General features: G+C 31.0%; 1 protein-coding gene and 1 long non-coding RNA gene across 4 annotated transcripts in view; one reads left to right on the top strand and one right to left on the bottom strand.

Moving 5' to 3' along the window:
• Positions 1-15735, bottom strand: part of LOC126734480 (uncharacterized) — a 68547-nt gene extending 52812 nt beyond the window's left edge. Inside the window, exons 1-2 of the long non-coding RNA XR_007660066.1 lie at positions 15340-15735; positions 14630-14686 (exon numbers count right to left, since the gene is read on the bottom strand). This is a non-coding gene — a long non-coding RNA (uncharacterized LOC126734480). The remainder of the gene's footprint in view (positions 1-14629; positions 14687-15339) is intronic.
• Positions 1-19485, top strand: part of LOC126734468 (serine/threonine-protein phosphatase 2A 56 kDa regulatory subunit gamma isoform-like) — a 129957-nt gene that overhangs the window by 43671 nt on the left and 66801 nt on the right. The window lies entirely within an intron of this gene.

Raw genomic sequence — 19485 nt, 5'->3', positions numbered from 1 at the left:
AAAAGCATAACCGCAAAGCACTTTTACTGGAGAGCAACGAAATTGTTTGTTGGAGACGACAATACTTGAGAAGTATCAAGCAGTACCGCAGGGAGCAAAAGAAAGTTTTTTATCTTGATGAGACGTGGATTAACGAAGGTTATATAGTCCAAAAAATGTGGCAAGACAAAAATATAACCAGTGCTCGCCAAGCTTTCATAGAAGGCCTGTCTACGGGTATTAAAGTACCTTCGGAAAAAGGAAAAAGACTTATAATCACACATATTAGAAGCGAAGAGGGATTTTTAAAAGAAGGTCTGCTAACCTTTGAGTCGACTCGCACAGGAGATTACCATGAAGACATGAACTCAGACGTTTTCGAGGACTATTTTGGTGAAATGATAAAATTTCTTCCGGCTAATTCGGTGGTGGTTATGGATAACGCAAGCTATCATTCACGGCGAATAGAGAAGACGCCAACTTCAAGTTGGAGAAAGCAAGAAATTATCGATTGGCTGACTGCAAAAGGTATTGCGTTTGAAGCAAATTTGATAAAAAAAGAACTGCTGGCAATAGCAAACTTACACAAAACTCGTTTCATGAAATACGCCGTGGAAGATATAGCCGAAAAATATAATATAACTGTACTGCGCTTACCGCCATATCATTGCGAACTAAATCCTATAGAACTGATATGGGCGCAGGTAAAAGGATTTGTAGCAAGACAAAACACGACTTTTAAAATGAAAGATGTTAAGCTACTGTTTGATCAAGCCATTACGGAAGCGACACCAGAGAATTGGCGAAAAGCAGTCCAGCATGTAATTAAGCAAGAGGACAAAATGTGGGATCTTGACAACCTCATCGATCAGACAGTCGATCCTTTAATTATAATGTCAAGAGGTGATGACAGTTCGTCAGATGACGAAGAAGACTACAATCTATTATAATTTAAAATTGTTATACACTCTTCAAAAAGTGCCAGATCCAAAAGTGACATTTTCAACTGTTTTACTCTACATATTATGTTCAATAAATTTGTGAAAAATAGTATATTGTATACCTAGTAGGAAAAGCTTAACATTCCCGGGCGATCGTAAAAATTGCCAGTCGAGGCGCAAGCCGAGACTGGCAATACGGAGTCCGGGAATGTGGCTTTTCCCACGAGGTCTACATACTATTTTTCCGAAAATCGGGAATCATTAAAATTACGGTAAATTATTACTAATCATGTTAAAAATTTTAAATCAACATTATTATTTTTCCCTTAAATAAAAGAAGCCATGAAACATTGTTTTGTAACTACGGAAACGAAGTACATAATTTTAAATTGTCAAACTTGACGAGTGAAAAGTTTATTTGTGGCGTCTTTCCAAAGTGTTGATTTTTTAACGTTTTAAAAAGCCAAAGTAACGTGTAAAATGATGAGTGATGATGACTGTTCCATTTCTGAAACCCTCCCAGAACTCACGGAGGCAATGAATGCTGCATCATTGGAATTGTTACCAATAAAATCTAGAAATAAGTATAACTATGCATACAACCGCTTCATGGACTACCGTACGAATAAAAATGTAACTTCTTTCTCGGAAAATGTTGTAATGGCATACTTCTTGGAGCTTGGTTCCAAGATGAATTCTTCAACTTTATGGGCCAATTATTCAATGCTGAAGGCAACCCTTGCAATTAGAGATGATGTGGATATATCTGAATATTCAAAACTTCGGGCATTCCTGAAACAACAAGCACATGCCTATAAGCCAAAAAAATCCAAGATTTTAACTAAAGAAGAAATAAACAAATTTATTCAGGAAGCTCCAGACAAGGAATATTTAATGATTAAGGTAACTTACAAATCTTCAAATTATATTTGGATTCTTTACATGCTTATTTATTGTTGTAGGTAGCTGTAATATTTGGAATTTCCGGAGCTTGCAGAATGAACGAGCTGGTTAAAATGACTGTACAAGATATACAAGACCTACTATCTAAACTTTTAGTTACCATACCGGATTCAAAAACCAATACATCAAGATCATTTATAGTAATAGTTATTGTCATACAAATAAAATTATTAGTTTGGAAAATATTCAACAAAATAATGCTATTAGTTCCCAAGTTCTTCCAGTTTTCAATACTTGTACTAATTGTCAAATAACAGTAAATATATCAAATAATAAGTAATAATTTTAAAATATAATGTTAACCTTGTTTGTGCTGAAAGTTTTAAAAATAAAATTGTTTAGGAAAAAGCCTGTTCGCATTTATGTTCCAAAGTTTACTGTATGGAAATAACATTTCCTTACAGTACAGAAATAAATATTTCCTTACTGTTATTTTCGGTTGCCAGGCAACAATCAAGTTGGAGGAAATATTGACTTTTTCTTTCAAATATTTTGTCAAAAATGTTATTATTTCTTATCGATTTTCGGAAAAATATATTATTCCATTTAAACAAAAGTAACTTTCTAAAGTAAAATAGCATTTAAGTACATTAATTATAAGGTAAAAAACAAGTCCCAGTTGCACGCCTTTGGCGAACCGTTTTCAATGTTTATCAGTGGGTAACAATGGGCAAAACTCATAAATTGACCCAAAACCGGGTGGCACTACCTGCAATCAACGAAAAGAAAGAATTTTACATTGAAACTAATACCCAACTAAGGTAGTGGTATAAAATATTGGTGGATCACCAGGTACCACTTTTGCATACCTAATGAGGTTTTATTGCTCTACACACTTCTGAAATAGAGTATAGGTAATCCTGCATATCGTTCTTGAGAAACTTCACAAACAGTTTCGAGTTCAATCGGGGAGGCAGGAAATATGGACCACAAACATTATCATTAAGAGCGTCCAACCACACGTTTAGCGAAAACTCATTTAGAATTGATCTTGGCCGAATTTCTCTGGGATTTTGATATGCCCAGATATGGATTATCGTAATTTGTTACCCGCCTCGTAAAACAGAACTCATCCGTCCAAAGAATCTTATTTAAAAAGTTTGGATTTTCCTCCTTTGAACTTAAAAGCCAATGACAAAATAATGTTCTTTTTTCTGCATCATCGGGATGCAAATCCTGAACTGGTTGTAGGTGATGTGCATGTCTATTGTCATCATATAGTGTTCGTAATATGTTATACCTTGATATCTGAAGATGCAGAGCTGCTTTGCGAGAGCTAAGGCTTGGATTATTATCAAGTATGGAGTATATGAATATTTAGATTATTATTTCGACAGTTTCTATTTTGTTCATTAATACCACACGCAGGCCAAAGTTTAGTAAATTTTGATGAGTTCTAATAAAAACACGAGAACCTGGAATTCTTCTTTTATATAGGGTAACGTCTACGATATTCACGAAATGCTGCTTCCGCGTTTCCATCACAAAATCCGAAGCAAAAATTAATAACTAAAATTAGTCTGTTCTTTGTTCCATTTCATTAAATTGTATAACTATATGCCTGATTTTCAGATTTTTTTCTTGAACTAAAGTACTATGGATAGCTAAGGTTAAGTAGAGCAGGGTAGATAGGCCTTTATATAGGTTTTTACATCTGGACTTCGCCTCTTTTCACAATAGTACAATTATGTTTAGGATAGAATTATTTGTAAATCTAACTTGTTAAATGGTAAAAATAAAGTCTTTATTATTTTTATTATTATTATCTGCGTATTCGTTGTTAAAAAACAACACTGTTTAGATTAAAACCTAAATATACACAACTTTAATTGCGATGTTAAATGTTCACATTAACTTTGTTATTTGGAGAAGTTATGAAACAACAGCTTCAAGAAAATTTTTCTACCAATTTCTTTTTCACCAATTCTAATTTCTTCAAAAGTAAAAGATACATTTACGCACGTAGTAAAAAAAAATATAACATTCATTTGAAATAGTACCGATTTCTCTGAATCGGTACTATTTCAAAAAGAAGAATCAACAAAGCAGTAAACCCAGATTCTTTGCTTGACCATCAACGAAAACGAAGAAAAGATATACTAAATAACGCCTTTAAACATAGTGTTCGACAATTTTCCCAGGACGATAGTAATTCTTTGCATTTGCCCTGGTAAGAAAGACTATGTGACCAGAAAAAATGTAATACTTAAAATTACATCTGGGCCCATCTTAAGCCAATTTTAAATTTAATTCCATTTAAAGTAACATGTGTCCACTTTCTTAGTGATGGGCCAATAACCCAATACAGAAACAACACTGTGTTCTATAATATGCTGGTTTGTCAACTTGACGAAATTTTCAATTTTCAATATGAGTATACTTTTCATAGAATTTTCACGAAGCTGGTCATGGCATAGGTACGCCAGATGGGTAGGAGCTGTTTGTAAAAGAACAGCCGACAAATTTGTTTCATTCGGTAACGAAGTCCCTTCCTTACTGTCCTAAGCTGGAGTTATTGAAAAAACTGATCCCTCCATAAAAACTTTTATAGTCACGTATACTGATATAGAAGAAATAGCTTATATGGCAGTATTTATTTACCTAATAAGATTATTATGAAATCCCTTAGTTGTTTTTGTGATAAGGTTTCATGTTCACATTATAAACTAAGAGAACTGAATTGTACAGCCTTAAACTTTAATACTAAGCCTATTTTGTCAGTAGATGAGGTTTATTCAAACTCTGAAAATGAATCTGACACAAAACATAGAGTTTAATAATATTTGCCCGGTGACCATGTGTTCAGTCAAATTAAAATCAAAAAAAGGGGTATACTGTTACAGATATGTGGCAATATGTTCTGGGGAAGTGGATGAGGAAGACGGCGAAATAAAAGTTACATTTATTAAATTATGTAATGACTCTGGTACTCTATTTAAAGTAAATGAGAAGGATGTGGCTTTTGTTAATATTGAGCAAATTATTTCAAAATTGCCTATGCCTACCATTACATTAAAGGTAAAAGATCTTTTTACAAATTTTCTGAACCAGTAGACGTTTTTGAACAATGACTTCTTTATTATTATTTTTTTAAACAAAATATGTTATAATTTAGATTTTTTCCTTCTTTTATTTTTTTTAAAAACCTTAATAATGTTTTGTTACTTATTAAAGAAAAATATAGTTTATTAGCTCTTTAAACTTATGTTTTATTATATACTTATCTTAAAAATGTAATTACCCTGGAAGAAAATAGTAACTCCCCTGGCTCTTGTAATTTCCCTGTCCTCTGTATTTGATTAAAAAAAGAAATAAAAAACGCAAAAAAATGCCTGGCCCGAGTAAGCATTGGATCTAGTATTTTACATTCTATCCAAAAATCCAATAAATAATTTTTTTATTCTCAAAATTATTCTTTGGATTTTAATATTTCTGGTACACCATATCAAATATTTACCCAATAATAATTATTTTGAAAGTAAATGACCTAATATTCACAAACCTATCATAATAAAATGCAAAAGCTCTGACAGTAATAATCTTTTTTGTTTCATGACCTACTCCAAAACTCGACAAAAAATTTAGGTCCAATTGCCTAATGAATTAATTTTTTTTACAAATTACGTACTAAATGAAAAAAAGAATTATAGTATTTTTTGTTGTAAACGAAGCGAGGACTTCAGAAATAATTTTTATTCAAAATGTAATCAGTGACCTACAATCTTTTTAAAATAAAATCCTGTGAAGATGTTTACGCACGTACGCACACCACTGGTGGAAGCAAAATAATAATCTTGGCGCAAAAAGATGTATCTTTATTACCTAACCAAACGTGCTAAATTTAATTTAAATATCTAAAGTAGTTTCTAAAATATAATCATATTTAAATATTTTAATTAAAACTTTGAGACCCTTTATCTCTGTAACGAAGCATTTTTCGAATATAGTTTACGTTACAAATTGATATTATTTTAAAATTTTCTATCTGTCATATCGAGGTTTTCACTTTCGAAATTAGACCACCCTGTATATTGACCAAAATGTATATTTGAAAAAATAAACATTACATTGTCTATTAGAAAATTTAGCTTTTTTATTTTATTTGGTTTGGAATGAGTAGACTGTGGTGGTGGCATCTACAAATCATTTAAATAAATATGTTTATCCCGTTTTAACCACCGCATAACTTCTTGAGCACAGAGCGTTCGTATAGAATAATTTTGCTTCCGTTCTTGCGATAGAATATGCTCTTATGTAATTAAAATCGATGTAGTGTGATATAAAAAAGTAAGAGTAGATTTACTGATACTTTTGATTAAAAGTTCTGATTTAAAAGTTCTCTACCAATTTCCGGCTTAGTTAACTAAACTATTAAGGAAGAGATGCAAACATTAATGCTTTATACAATAATACATAAATTGGTATCTGTAAGAATGAGAAATTAGTTAGCAAATGAAAGAACAAATTTACAAATAAAGTTAACTTATATCTACAAAGTAAGATGTTTCCTCGAAAAATCAGTCATTTTAAGCAAAGATACAATGAAGTAAAATTTATTATTAATATTGATACTGCAAGGAAGCAACAAGGACGAAAGTGAGTAGTTTTAGACAGTATTACAGAAGTTAGTCTTTTTGCACATGGTGTATTATTCGCAGGAACGCTAAATGCCAAACGAAGGTTAAGTTTGTCGGTATGTTGTCAAAAGTTGCGTTACCCCCAGCTGCTTTAAAAGCACTGTTTAAGAGTTCACAAGTTCTCTCTGTTTATTAAACAGAAGCGAATTTGAGGCGCATTAGACATCTTTAGTTTTGTTTAACTGGGCCTGAATGCATTTCTAAATATAAACGTTTTAAAATACATAAATAACACATAAAATAACCTAATTCTTTTAAACGACAAAGGTCAACGTTTTTTTGCCAATTATTACTGGAAAATTAATTAATTTCTTAACAAAAGGTTTGTTAGGCTTCTATTTTTTTAACCACCTACACACATCAAAATGGTCTGGGGGACAAAGGTATTTGAAGACAATAAATGAAAATTTGCAAATTTATTCATACATCTGAATATATTAATTTATCAAAAACACAAAAATCCATCGAAGTATAGATTAATAGTGTATGACAATTTAAAGAAGTGAAATATTGAAAGTCCGAAACACCAACACTTAAAGAAAAGTTAATATAAAAAAATCTTAGTTAATAAAGTGTATGACTAACCCTGTCGTGAATAACAGTTCGACAGCTGCCTGCGACAGCTCCTATTAAATTGTCATCGTTTGCTCAATTTGTAGCCATTGCTTTTGCATATAGTTCAGTAACCTTTGTCTGGAACACTATTCCTTAATTTTAAACACGCCTTTTCAACATATCCCAAGAAGCTCGATACGATGAGAAGACTTGTGCCAATTAATTATTCCAACATGCTTCTTATTTCTTAAGTTCTTTTTGAGCATTTTTTCCTTAATTTAAGTCTTTACTGGCAAGTTCAAGACATTTATTTAATTACGTAGTTTCTCATGTTTTGCACGAATAGTGGTCGCTTTTCAAATTTTTTGCCTCAGGCTAGTCAAGCATATATATTTTTTTATAACATATTTTATACTTTTGTGTAATTATGTTAAAAAAAAAGAATAAAAAACAAGTATAAAATAAAGATAACCATCAATAAACTAATTTATTTTTGCGAAATAAATTCTTCCTTATTCAATTTGTTCTTAATAAAAATGATTATGTAACATGTGTACTGTTTTATCGACAATTAATTGGAACTGATGCTGATATTATCAATTTCTCAACATTATCAACTGCAAACATTGTCCACAGTAAAGTGTCACTAATTAATAGTGGTTAGGATTTGGCATCTGAGCAGCCTGTTAAATCAATAAAACGAAGTACTAATTTAGCAGTTTTATTTAACAATAAAAATTTTTAAGAGTTCATATTATATGATATGTAAATTTGTATGCAAGAATATTAATATTTCAATCTAAATATAATTGACTATTGTTGAAATTCAACCATAGAAAATATTTTAAAGTCTTAATTTTAATTATTATTTAAGTAATTATTAATATTCAATAATTCCATATATTAAAAGCAAGGCGATATACTTATTGATATTTAACGATATGATTATTCATAAGTTAAATTTCACTATAATTGGGGAATATGGAGCAGATTGTGAACCAAGTTAAAGTTATTTTGTTTAAGGATGCTATAGTGATTATTCGGTGTATATTTTAGTTATGAAAAAAGTAAATGAAATGAAAATGAAAAGTAAATTGATCATCTCTACTAATAATTTTCTACAATTCAAATTTACTACAATTATTATTATAATGTATATGAAGTAAAATAGACAAAGTGTTTGAATGACATTCTATATCGTTAACTGCAAAAGTACTTAGACCTCAGTTTGCAGAATGACTCAAGTCATATGCATAGACTATTGTGTGGTAGTAGTCATTATTCAGGCAGATGATGAGACTATCCAGAACTTTATTCCACAGTAAAGGCACTTATCCCTGCGGACAGTATCTGGTCACCATTCCCCCAATTTTGACGTCCTGCACACTGATGTGTATAATTCTCTTGGAAAGCATGTTGAAAATCCATCCGATTAACGTGTCTGGAGTGTCTCTAGTTTTTAGCGAAACGCTAATTTTTAGACAGGTTGTTTTGTCAAACGCACATTGGATGCCAATAAATAAAATCAGGGTGGACTCCTTGTAGTCCACTTCCACCCGCTCTATCACTGAGTGTAGGGCTGAGGCTATTGATCTCCCTGGAGTTCATGCGTGTAGGCTCGGATGAAGCAGGATAGACATCAGGATTTTATCCCATATATATTTTTGGCACAGCCTTTTTATGGATTGCCAGCAAAACTATGAAGCTTTGGTAGTTTAGGTAATTATCTGCATTTCTTATATTGCATTTATTAAGTTCTTACAGAAAATGATTTGGTGTTCTATTTTAAATAATATACTTAGTGACATATGCTTATTGCAGAAATTAGATTATTTTGTTCTTCAAAGTGGAAAATCGACAGATTAACGCTGGATTCTACGTAAAGTTAAACAAGAAATTCAAAAATACCTCCACAAGACTGTCAAGTACTCAAACTGTTCGAAATGTCCTAAAGAGGCATGGCATCATTCTCATGGCTGAGTTGCTCGGAAAAAGCCGTGGATTAGTAAAGGAAGCAAAAATAAATAGTACTTGCTCAGACGAAAGCAAACTGAGCCTTTTTGGTTCATTATTAACTATGGGTGTGGAGAGAGCCGAACAAATCATTAATTAGAAAAAAAATTGCAATTATAAAACGGGGTGATAAAAATAGCAAAACTCAAAGCAGAAAACGTTAACGTTATCGAAAATGTATAGTCTTAAAATTTTACATAAGAAAACAAGATTTGCCAATAAGTAAAAATCATACTATTTATAAAGGCAGATTGCTCAAAAATATCGAAGGAAGAGCGATGCCAAATCGTTTGAATGCTCTCATATATATCTAACACAGTTTTACGTACAAAATATTAGATTTAGTTTTAAACATGTATTTTATAATAATATGTGTATGAGTTTAATTTTTGCACAATAATTTTATAATACAATTTAAATCAATCAATGGGTGTACAAGTTTCACTTTTACTGACTGTAATCTATAATTCTGTAAAGAAATTGATAAAATTGCTCATTGCTTTCATTAGCAGTTTAAATAGGTTTAATAGTTACATCTATTGTCAATTATTATGCTAACTTTTTAATGTTTATTCTACTAATAACCAGAAACGAGTAATAAACTTGATAAATTGTTTGCTTGAGTGGACAATTATGGTACTGAGTCATTTTTTATCCAAACAAATAAACATATCTGTGATGTTTGTCATAGTTATATCAAGTTTCAATTTGCATAACATTATTGCATTTTGACAATGCAAATCTGTAATTACTTTGGGAATTTATCTTTAATATGAGGAATACTAGAATTTCTGTTTTCTCAACCTATTTACTCTCTTAGTCGTGCCTGAGCGGATGGAGTTTTATAATGTCACTTTAACTATATAACTTTTTCACTTTGTGTGAAGAGACTCATTTAAATACTCTGCTGCAACATCTTAAAATGTTGATTTCTTTCTCCCTTCAATTTGAGGCGTTGGTCGCCCTCACCACTACTTTTCCGTCATAAGTAGTTTACATTGTGTATTTCTAGCAACGGCAAGAATTTAATAAAAATATAAACGTTCTGATCAATAAGATTATATTTAATCCAAAATTAGCATTTACATGATTGAAGAATCACAACAGTTTATGAAATGAAAATAAAGATGTATTTTAGTAATGATAACTGAAGATAATCCTGATTAATATAGAAACTTCTTTTTTTATATTAAAAAATATCTACTGCTGATTTCTTATGTAAATTTTTTAAGAAAATTTAAATTTAATTTTTGAAGACTAGGATGTTTGGTTTGTACTTCAATGGAAACAGGCGTTACTAGTTAACCAAAACCTTTTAACTACCTTTAAATAGAAATAAAGAACATTGATCGTAGGATAAGGATTTGAACAATACCTTAGTGGTAGTGGTATTGTCGAATGTCGTAAATGTGATCCTTATATCAAGGATATCTCATTTCATAGATTTTTTTAGTTTTTAAGAATAGCTTAAAGCACCGCTTGTTTTCTCTATCATTTTTCAAAAACGCTAGTATCATGTTTTTTAAACCTAGCCTAGGATCAAAAGTATTGTTGTCATGTTAAAATTTGATAACGTTTTTCGTCAAATTCAAAATAACTAGCAAAACTAGTCAACAAAAATCAAAGGATACGCATAGAAAACTAAAATTGTAACTATGCATTTCTGATGAAAAGAGTGTCGGATTAACGTTTGTTATTTTTTTTTTTTTTAAATGAAACTTTAATAGTAGTTAAGTGGTTGTTCACTTTATCGACAAAACTATCCAGATTAAACTAAATTAAGATAAAAATAGTTCTATAAAACGATATAAGAAAAAGTTCTATAAAATATTAGTTTTCTTTGGTTATCTGGGAGGGTGTTCAGAAACTGCATAAAATTAAGTTTTATGCCCTAACTCGACATATAGGTTATCCTTACGGTCTTAGAGATCACCAGGCTCGAATTTAACCACTCTCTATATTATTCTGGACCTGGCTATGGAAATCTGTCAAATGAAAGAATTACTACGTTTTCATGGAGTGTTTAAACCGAATTAGGTAAAATCCGGCTTTCTGTTATTATGACAGGGAACCAACTCGATTTAAAATCGTTTTGAGATTTAACATTTCATTTATAAAATCGAGGTATTGCCAAATATCAGCTCAACATATGTTTTGTTATGTATATATACTGGTCTGGTTGTTCTTATTTAAACCTCGTTAATTTTGTCTAAATCACTTGTTCAGCATTGTGGTTTGAAACATCGTTTTCTTTTATGTTCATTTGTTTTCCTAATAAATAATTAATGTACCTTCTCCTACCTCTCGACCAAAACTATCACCTCTCATTCGAGCCATATATATTTTTGTTTGCTCTTTTTATTATCAAGGCAATAATAATTCATATAAAATATCCAAATTTAGCAATAATTATTCACCTGGTAAATCATGAATATGCCCAAAAATTTATAAATAAACAAATCTCACTGTTTTCAGGGCGACAAATAGTTTTATGGTTATTCAATCCGATGTCTGATGTCCAATAATTTAATAACTTTGAGAACATCTTAAAATGCTAATTTCTTTCTCCCTTTAATTTGAGGCGTTGGTCGCCCTCACCACTCCCTTTATGAAAGAGAACCTTTATGAAAACGTAATACATTACTATTCGGTTGTATTCAGTTTAATGGATAAGTAACAAGGTTTGTGATAGTATACAGTAATATCACAAAAATCGAGCAAACTGATTCGTGATTTTCATTTATGCTGGATCTGCTTGTTCGTTCTCCCATCAAAATTTGTAATGATTGTGATGAGCTAGGGCCATTAATAATGTGAGATATATTCTCGTTGACTAGTGATCAATATTCATATATAATTGGTGAAACAAGAATTGGTCAGCCCGGAGTAATGTTAGCAACGGAATACCAGCAACGGCGGTTGCCGGGTTACGAGTCGCGCGCGATGTCGAAGCGGCGCTTATAAAAATTGATAGTTTATTCAACACATGCAAAACTTTAGATGCATTATAACTTCCATTAGATGCATTTTCTCAACGCAAAAAATTCCTCTTTACTAATAATTATATAACTCGATGTAAGTCGTTTAAAAAGCAAAAAAAACACCGTTGTTATGGTCGCAATTTGAGGATTTTTTTAGGGATGACAACTCAATATCTCTACTAACTTACTGGATATACCGTTTGAGAAAGTCAACGAATTTTAAAAAAACTATAATTTTTTTATGATGATAAAAGAATAGACCAAATTCGGGATTTTCGACATTTGAAAGGTAAAAATACTCCGTTGCTAGGGGTGAAAAAATATGATTTTTTAAGGGATTATGTCTGTATATACTTACTATAGATGCCTTTTAAAAAAGCCGACGTATTTTAAAAAAACTATAATAATTTTACTCTGATAAAAGAAGTATATTCGACAATTGGAGGGTAAAAAAACACCATTGCTAGGGGTAAAAAATTATGATTCTTTTAAGAATGATAATACGGTATCTATAGATACTTATTATATATGTCATTTGAAAAAGCAGACGTATTTTAAAAAACTAGAATTTTTTTAAAAGAATAGACCAAATTCGGTATTTTCGACATTTGAAGAGTAAAAAAACACCGTTGCTAGGGGTGAAAAATTATGATTTTTTTAAGAATGATAATACGGTATCTGTAGACACTTATTATATATGTCATTTGAAAAAGCCGACGTATTTTAAAAAACAAGAATTTCTTTTAGTTTGATAAAAGAATAGACCAAATTCGGTATTTTCGACATTTGAAGGGTAAAAAAACACCGTTGCTAGGGGTGAAAAATTATGATTTTTTTAAGAATGATAATACGGCATCTCTAGATACTTATTATATATATGTCATTTGAGAAAGCCGACATATTTTAAAAAACTAGAATTTTTTTAGTATGATAAAAGAATAGACCAAACTTGGTATTTTCGACATTTGAAGGGTAAAAAACACCGTTATAGGCCCCGTTAAGGCATAAATTATCAATATGAATTTGGGAATAATGTATGCCCTTTAGTTGAGTTAGTTCTACGACAAAATTTTTTCCAGTTTAATGGATGTTTTTACCAGTAAAACACAGAAGTCGCTATGGGCTCAAGCTTATCTCCTCTGCTAGCAGAGATCTTCATGTCTAATTTAGAACACAAAATTAAGAACAGTTCTCATTTTCACCACATCTTCTTCATCAAAAGATACGTGGATGATGCTTTTGTCATTTTTCAAGGGAATAAAGAAGAGTTAAACACTTTTGTAACTTTTCTAAATGCCTTACACCCTTCAATAACGTTCACTTTTAAAATAGAAGAAAATGAATCATTGCCTTTTCTGGATCTTAATCTAAAACGCTTCAACCATAAAATTAAATTTTCGATATATCGTAAACTCACAAGTACTGACAGCACCATCCCCATAGCCATAAACTTGCTTCGTTTCATTCGTATTTTTCTAGACTTTTCTCTATCCCCCTAGAAAGGACAGACTTCCTCTCGGAGTTGAATATTATTAAACAAATTGCAAATAACAATAATTTTCCACCGAAACTTATAAATAAAATTTATTACAAACATTTAAATAAATCACTTAACAGAAATTTAGTGTATAAAGAACCTAAAGAAACTAAATATTTTTCACTGCCATTTTGGGGTCCGACATCACATAAATTAAAAAACATCTTTAGCTCTCACCTTATTAATACAAGCTTTAAAACCGTACACACTCTGAAATCCTTCATAGTTAACCCAAAGGACATAGTACCCCCCGACCAAAAATCGGGTGTTTATCAATTAAACTGCTCTAGTGATAACTGTGGCGTTTTTTTATATCGGCCAAATCGGTAGAAAATTCTCCACTCGTGTTACTGAACATTGTAAAGAGATCGAAAAGGCTAGAAAACGCAATCTTTGCCCTTCAAATATTAAATCCAATTTTGCTAGACACATACATCTCAGTATGTGTCATAACTTCGATCCTCTTTTAGACACCAAATATTTACATTTCTGCCATAAAGGTAATAAACTGGATTTGCTTGAAATATTAGAAATAAATAGAGCTATACAAAATAATAATACTACATGTGTCAATGATAAAATAAATCATTCATCCACACATTTTTTTAATTCGTTAAATTTTAATGCTAATTTATAACGCCTTTTTTCTCTCATATTAGAGTCAAAACATTTTATTTATAGGTATCATTTCTAGTACCGCCATTTGTCGCCAACTTAACAAAGTCTAATTTTACAAATTACAGGTACCGTATTTTAAATAGGGCGCGCCCTATCTTTTGAAAATGTATATGTTTCTTTTGTTCTTAATTCTTGTTGACCTAACAATTATCCTAGTGTGGTAATTATGTGATTTTAATGTTTGTTTAGACCCTGTTTAGGCACTTTCTCATGCATCTTAATGTAAGTATTATAATAATTAAAACCTGTGAGCATCATTTAAATAATTTTATAATTTTTAATACGTTAAATAAATTCAAAATAGTCCAAAATAATCAAAATAAATCATAAAAATAGAATAAACACCTTGTAAAACAACTGGGCGCTTGGGCGACTCCAAAGTAGAGATGGTGACGTGTAGACCTGAAATAATAAAAGTAACCTGAGCACACTTATTCCCCTAAAATTAATTAATAAAAAAATATGAAGTAAAATTCATTAATATGAATAATATGAATTAATATGTTTTAAACTTGCTCAGTGATTTTACTTTTACGATAACCATTTAATTCATGTTTACCAACATTTAACCACTTAACTTAAATATCCCAAAATTCATTATTCACCAATTTATTATTTTTATCCGATTGTTAAATGTCCCAGTAACGACAACGTACTGATATTGAATGATATACAATCGTTCAATATGCCAAAACGTGAGCACTACATTACTCACAAACCATAGCCAAAATGCTACCAAAAACATTATCATAAAACATGAGATTGAGACAGCAATCTCCGATCTAGACCACCTGACGATAACACACTTTGTACTGAGGAGTGCAATGGACACCAAAACGCGAGGGTCCTCTCCAAATACAAAGCCTTGTTAAATACAACGAGCTGTGCAATGGTCCCAGACCAGCTCAGTATTTTAACCATCGCCACAACAACACAAGCAAGACAAGCAACAATCGGTCATTAAAATATTTCATTAATCACATTTTTAATTAAAAAGGTAAATTATCGGTGTAATCAATAAGATAGAAATAAGCATACTCTGTGAGAACACTCACCCTTTCTTGTAGTAAAACACTACACCAAACCAACACAGCTTATTTCACGTCGCAACACCCTTTATTGTTTTTATTAAATAACTTCACTCTTTAGTGACCAAAACTCAAATGAATTTTATAAACCAAATATTTATCTCAGACTCTTTTATCGAAACCCATAAAAATAATTCCCGAGGGGAAACGCTAAGTGTAAACCGTATTCGGTTACTTACGGTACCGCTGAGCTAGCTTTAGTTTTGTAAATATCCTGGACCTCTTTGCGGTCAGACCGATAAATTTCATCTTAATGACTAAGAAAAATATTTCAATTCTTTAGAAAATAAACAGGGTCTTACAGTATTTTTGTCTTCAACGTCCAATTGTTTATTTGTTAGTTAATTAAGCCTTTTTATCATTATTGTAGATACCCTTTTTGTTTATTGTTAGTAATTTTAACCTTTGACCTTGTCAGAAGCACTGTGGCTTTTTATGTGTTGTGATGAAAACCCTCATTGTATGTAAGTTATTTTTAATACCTTTTTATTTCAACACTTTTAATCTTTAGCTTATAAGTTTCCTCGGTTCTTTATAGATCCCTGATGATGGACATCTTATGTCCATGTCCGAAACATATAGGAAATATGGTTTTTCTAATAAATTTAGTGGAGGATGACCGAAACTATTTTAGTTATCCTTTAACATATTAACTCCACTGCAAGTCTGGATTTCTTCAACTTTATAATTCTTTTGTGTTAACATTACTTTATAGCTTATTACATTTTCAGTGTATCCTTTGGCTACTGTAGTCGACTTAGTAAGTCAACAGTCTTACTAAGACTACATATAAATATATTAATATTTTGTGTTTTTTTTTGAGTCTTGAATTTTTGCCATAATTATAAATGTTGTCTTTGTCTTTAATGCCAGTTCAGAGAACTGACTGTTTCGAATAAATTAATTATATAGTATAGTTTAATAAAATGTACTAGAAAAAACTATAATACATAATTTTCAAGAGAATAACTGTCATTTTGCATCTTATATCAAGAACTAATTAAAATGTTTTATTTACACCGAGAGGCGTAATATATACACTATACCGGGTGGTACGTCGCGGAACATAGGAAATCCCATGAAAATTTTAAGGGGGTCAATTATTGGCTTCCCTGTACATTTTACAGAAAAAATGTAACATAACTTTTTGAAGAGACCAATCTGGCAAACCCTCGTGCAAAGTTTTCAAAAATTTTAATAAGCGAATCTTGAATTATTCAATTAAATGCAATTCCAAAATTACCAATTCAGGTAAAACCAGACACCAGCCATCAGCAAACAATTTGTTATAAGGCTTTGTCAAATCTGACGTACTGCCGAATACAAGAAATGTTTTTTTTTGATCGTTTTATCAATCTCGCAACCATACATTCAAAGTAAGACACGTTAACATTACTTTTTTATCTAAACTTTTATTTAATATAACGATGAAGTTAAACCAATAACAATTATTATTATCGATTATTAAAAAAATAATTTTATCATACTTAATTAAACCAATAGCAGTATCTGAAATATTTTCAATTTATTTTACTATCAAGCCTATCTGGTCCATTTCAACCATAAAACCTATTGTTAGTAAATTCGAGTCCAAAGACATTGCAATAAATAATTGTATATGTTTAACACAGAAGATCGAAAATAGATCCGAAAAAAGAGAGAACAGAACTCTTAATATTTCACTAAGCGTGAAAAAATAAAATAAAATACAATAACTTTTTTAAAAATAATAGAGAATTATATAAAAACATCAATTAATCAAATGTTCAAACAACCCCCCATTAACAGCTAAACAATATCCTAACCGATCATAAAATTCATTTCTAACGTTACTAAGTTGATATTGGGAAATTTTATTATATTCTAACGAAATAGCGTTTTGTTACTGGTTTAGATTTTCAAATTTTAACTTTTTTAACTGTCACTTTTTAAATGACCCCACAAAAAGAAGTCATTCGGTGAAAGATCAGGTGACCTGGCTGGCCAAAGTATCCGGTACCGTGAACCAATAATATTGCCGTTAAAAGCATTTTCCAAGCACTCTCTAACCATACGGGCATTATGGGCCGGGCAACCATCCATTTGGTACCAGATCATTTGATCTTCCTAAACAACTTCTTCCAAGGCGGGTCCAATTTGATTTTGAAATAAGTCCAAATAGGTTTCAGCTGTTAGATTATAGTCCATAAAAAAGGGTCCAATGATATGGTGTCCGATAATTCCCATGAATACATTTGTTTTTTGGGGATATTGTGTCCGAGTATGAACAAAACGATGTTCATTTTCTTGGCTCCAATACCGGCAATTCTGAACATTTGGTTCATTGTTGAGGGTAAATGTACATTCATCTGTAAAACAAATATTTGTTAAAAAATTCCTATCATTATTTGTTCTTTCCATCATTTCAAAACAAAATGCCATTCTTCGCTCTTCATCTCCTTCCTGCAGCTCTTGATGTTTTTCGAATTTATACGAATAATATTTGTGTTTTTTTAAAGTGCGCAATACCGTTGTATGATGTTTATTTACCTCTTGCCCAAGAACCCTCGTACTAACCATCTTGTTTTCCTCCACACTCAGTAGAATATTAAGATCTCTGTTCTCTCTTTCTTCGGCTCTATTTTTGATATCCTGAGTTGAACATTTAAATTTAAATTTAAATTTTTAATTATTTATTACGATATCTTGAACTTATTGACAATACGTTTATTAGTTGAAATGGATGGAATGGGCTTGGTGGGGAAATAAACTGAAAACATTTCAGATAGTGCTCTAAAACTGTTTTCCGCATAATGCCACTTAATTATGGCTTTCTTTTCGTCGATTGAATAATTCAAGATTCGCTATTAAAATTTTTTGAAACTTTGCACAAGGGTTTGCCAGATTGGTCTCTTCAAAAAGTTATATTAAATTTTTTCTATAAAATGTACAGGGAAGCCAATAATTGATTTCCTTAAAATTTACATGGGTTTTCCTATGTTCCGCTCGGCGACGCACCACCCGGTATACAGGATGCTATTTAAAATTAGGGATATTTCTGGTATATTAAATGGTTTTTTATGGTAAATATAAGTTTTAAGGAATTATACTATCAGCGATCCAAATAGAGCTGATATAGGCATAGTATACTGATTAAGCGGTTTCCTCTGAAATAGCTATATTGGGAAATTACCTTTAAGGCATAACAATTGCGAAATATTACCAGCTAAAAAGTCTAAATGACATTAGTTTCTTTATTTCTGCCCCTATATTTACTGGAATAATGTATAAAAAGGGTTACGTTCATACAATCGTAGGAATTATTTGTATTCTAATGACTTAATGTTGTTACGAATTGAGTATTGGACAATATAATAACAATCTTAAATGGACAATAAAAAAGTTTATGGGTATTGTATTTTTAGAAATGACGTTACATTTTACTAGTTAAATTAAGCTTAAAGTATGTTTAATAGTGGTTATGCAAGAGCCCATTAAACTATTTTTAAACGTATCTTTGCCCAAATACACTCAGTATAGTGCATTCAATATCACCACCTTAAACACCTGTTCCGGAAACTCCATCAGCTGGTTGCTATGCAAATTAATGCGCCACTTTCGTAAAACCCTGCTTTTCATTGATAAAATGTGGCAACGTTGCCGTTTAAGGGTCATAATCCATACCCTCCCTTCAGTTTTCCTGGATTGGCCACGGCTTAATAATAACCAATTTCGTTCCCATTCGGTTCATTCATTTTCTTTCTTATTTTTGTAATTTCTGATTGTTTACGTTGTTGGTTTAAAAGTGTTGAGGTGAAGTGGAGGTGAAGGCAAAGGATTGATTTATATTGTGGTTCAGTTAGCTTTTGTTTGTTTGATATTTATTGAGGACATGATGGTAAAACAGTATATTTATTGCAATTTCGTGTTCAAAATCGATTATGAACGTAAGACAGGTTATCGAGTTTGAAAGACAAATAATGCATTTTATCCCGGATATACGAATATGATAAAAAAGATAAATATTTAGAAATTAGCAGAAATATTTATAAAGCAGGTTATTAATAATAAGATTATTAAAAAGTTAACCCTCTTGCTAAAATATTGTTTATTGAATATACAGGGTTTAAGAAA

Source organism: Anthonomus grandis, chromosome 3 (assembly GCF_022605725.1).
Source record: "Anthonomus grandis grandis chromosome 3, icAntGran1.3, whole genome shotgun sequence".
Taxonomy (NCBI): Eukaryota; Metazoa; Arthropoda; class Insecta; order Coleoptera; family Curculionidae; genus Anthonomus; species Anthonomus grandis.
Note: the sequence above shows the minus strand (reverse complement) of the source record. Positions and strands in the feature narration are given on the sequence as shown.